Raw genomic sequence first — 3,729 nt, forward strand, 5'->3', positions numbered from 1 at the left:
CGTGCCTTGACTCCTGATTTCCCAAGTATATGAGCCAATGAATTCCCATTTTTAAAGCTAATTTGAGTCGAATATCTATTCCTTGCAATAGTGAAAGGCTTACTGATACTGTCATGAACCAATGAAAGGCAGACAAGCTTTATCAGTTCACCTTTGGAGGAAGGTGAGCCACATAAACCTAACCTTCTTGATTAGATGAAGCAGTTGCTTTGTGAATCTTTTCATGGTACCTATGAAGTGGATAGAAAAAGTGAATTGAAATGACCTTGTTTTTCAAAGGGAATATAGTTAGTTGGCTTTCTCACACAGCCATCAGAGCATCATTAGGAGCTTGGGGTCCATTCTCCCTGTCTGCTTCTTATATTTAAAGTATATTGTCGATCCGGGCCTGAGAGGGCAGGCTTGAGGGAAGCATGGAGGTCCATGGCAAGCCCCAGGGTAGCGCGAGTTGCTTGTCGCCCACCCGGGACTCCTCTAGAGTCCCAGTGTCCAAGGAGCTGCTGACGGCGGGAAGCGACGGCCGCGGAGGTATATGGGACAGGTTACTCATCAAATCCCAAAATAAGTCCAGGAAGACCTCCTCTCTTCAAACAGTTCGGATAGAGAGGAGTCCCTTATTGGACCAGGTGCAGACCTTTCTCCCGCAGATGGCACGGGCAAATGAAAAGCTAAGAAAAGAAATGGCAGCTGCGCCACCTGGTCGTTTCAATATTGAAAACATTGATGGGCCTCATGGTAAAGTTATACAAATGGATGTGGCTTTGTTTGAGATGAATCAGTCGGATTCAAAAGAAGCGGACAGTTCAGAAGAGAGTTCACAAGACAGTTCAGAGAACAGTTCAGAATCAGAGGACGAAGATGACAGCATCACATCTGAAGTCACCATAGATAACATTAAGCTTCCCAATTCTGAAGGTGGAAAAGGCAAGATTGAAGTTTTGGACAGTCCAGCAAGTAAAAAAAAGAAATAGTCAAATAAATTATCTGAAAAGAAAAAAAAAAAAAAAAAAAAAAAAAAATAAAGTATATTGTCAAGTAATATCCATTTTCCTAATATTAGTTCCTCTGGGCTTCCCCATCACTTCTACTCCTACCGCATCAGAAGTCTTCATTCTCTTCTCATTGCTCTGCCATTTGCATCATGTTATTCACAATAGGGTTAGGTACTGCCCTGTGGATAGATTGAAAACTCTTTGGGTACAAGGTTGGAACTCCTGAATGTTTAGCACACTGCCTGATACATGGTGGGATCTTGCATTTTCTAAATTGGTGTTGGATGTGACATACCACTCAGTAGATTTAAGGAAAGGCTAAGGCACAAAAGAATATTTTATTCTGAGATCAATCTGATTGGTTAGACCAGCCAAAGCATTCAAGTGTAACTGGTGTGTGTGTGGGGGTGTGTGTGCACATGCACATGTTTAGCTCATAGGCTTTTTGTCGACTGGATTGAGGTGCATGCGTACTAGAGTGCATGGTTGTAAGCTTCAATTCTGGTACCCAGCGGCCTGGGTTTGAATCCTTATACAGTGTGGGGCTTTTGGGTGAATCATTATATAATCTCTCTGTGTCTCATTCTCTTTATCTGTAAAACTAACAAAAAAATACTTCATTCTCGTGAAAATTAAATTGACTTGCACCAGTAGAGTAGCTAGAACAGTGCCTGGATCACCGCAAAAACTCAATAAATGTAAGCTTGTATTATTATGAATGAACTCTGGCTTAGAGTATTCACTCATCTGAGAGTATAGACACAGAATCCAACAGCTCCTCTCTACTATACAAGGTGCACTTCATATTTTTCTTGATTGTTTTGCCTGAGAGGTTCAGCTGCTTGATTCTCCATACTGAATCACCATCCTGTGGGGCTGGGCAGCAGGTGGCATACTCATAAAAGCCTATCATGGTGTGTCACCACCACGGCAAGTCACAGATGGTGTCCTGAGACACCGTGATGCAAACTAGCAAGAGGAGACGGAGATATCCATCAAGCTTCCGTGAAGAATCACAGAGCTCCTCATTTATGTGCTTGTCAACATTTTATCCACGTTTATTACCTTCGTGAGCATTTATTTTTCCTTATCATGTCCCAATGGTAGGTTTTCAGTCTCTACAGTTATGGACATAAACTTTCACATTTTCGCCAATTTCCTTCCCAGTCAGCCCTCACCTGATCTGCATTTGCATCCTCTTGCTTGTGTGAGAAACATAGCTTGCTCACAAGTGTCAAATGGATGAAACGTTTCTCATGGTAAGGCAAGTTTATGTGTCCTCCGAGGTCTCCCGCAAGGCACCTCCTGACCTCCATGCACTTCATTCATAGAGCTTTGAAATTTGTTCAACTTGCTAACAAATCGGAGAGTATTTACAGAGCAGGGATGAGTCAAATGGGGAACATGAACAGATGGAGAAGAGCCAGTTGTTATGCTTCAAGTACGTTTCCCACATTGGAATGTGTCAAAGCCTGGCGGTATACACTGTATGTGAGTCACCCACATAGTATAAAACTGATTTAATTTACTACCAGACGCCTTCATTTTGCCATTACATAATCATAAATGTGCCCCCAAAGAGGCAGTGTTAGAACATAAGCCAGGGCAAAGAGCCAACCAGACATGAGTTCTAGTCCTAGTTATACAACCTCGTTCATGTTCCTACAAATCCTCAGTGGCCTTTCAGATCTGTGGCAGGACATACCTTGACACCACTCTGATCTGTGGGCTTGTCTTTCATTTACTACCTGGTGAGCTGGGCGGTTTAGCAGCTAGATTCCTGGGCGTGCTGGAGACATACTGGGGAACTGACACTGGTGCCTTGAGATGTCCTGGCAACTCTCAGCTCCACCCGCCCCCACATCCTGTCTACTCTTTAGTGAAATTGCTACTCTAAAAAAAGAGCTCAGAGCAGCTTGAGAAGGGCCTGAAGAGGACGGCCCTCCTCACATTTCCCCTCAAGGTCTTGCTGTTAAATCTCCCACAAGCTCTAAGAGCAAATTATCAGCGATCCACTTACCGGGCCCTAAACACCTCAGCCACATCTACCCGGATGAAGGAAATTGCTTTCAGGGATAGATGCATCTCAAGAAAGTTGGCTATAAAATGGATTTGTATAAAGAGAATTCCATTTTCTCCTGGCTTCCATTACAAAATTGGAAAATTTGTCACACTGGAGGAAAGAATCCTCTCAGGAGACAAAAATGAACATTTGGGATGAGAAGTTAATGTAAAGCCATAGCAATGACACGTCTCTCTTTGGAACGCACCAGTGCCTGCTGGGAACCACCTCATGGTTCACTTTCCCTTTGAATCATTTCCAGTGTTTTGTGGAAGCGTTGGAACTCATGAACCTAATACACACTGTCAGTCGTTCCCCTCCCCCACCCAAGACTTTTAGAATTGTCTCCATGAGCAAAGGTTCTATTTCCATGTTCTTGCACCTCACAAAACTTGCTACTGCTCATTTGTGTTAGTTTGAATATGGCTTTAGGCTGCAACATAACATTTTATTCATTCATTCACTTATTTATACCCCACTTCATTCCTATAAATAATTTGATGTGGCTTAAAGGAATAAACGAGATAAAATGGTGTATTTGCATTTCAGATTTAATTCTACTTGTTTCATTTTTACTTGCATTTCAGATTTAATTCTACTTGTTTGCCCTAATTAAATCAATTTTGACATTTTAATGTCGAGTCATAGCATTAAATAATAAATATTAATCTAGTG

At 42.2% G+C, this 3,729-nt stretch overlaps 1 pseudogene; it reads left to right on the top strand.

Moving 5' to 3' along the window:
* Positions 1-387: 387 nt before the first annotated feature.
* Positions 388-1,006, top strand: LOC139356997 (NOP protein chaperone 1 pseudogene; annotated as a pseudogene).
* Positions 1,007-3,729: the final 2,723 nt, after the last annotated feature.

This window comes from Macaca nemestrina, chromosome 11, assembly GCF_043159975.1.
Source record: "Macaca nemestrina isolate mMacNem1 chromosome 11, mMacNem.hap1, whole genome shotgun sequence".
Lineage (NCBI taxonomy): Eukaryota > Metazoa > Chordata > Mammalia > Primates > Cercopithecidae > Macaca > Macaca nemestrina.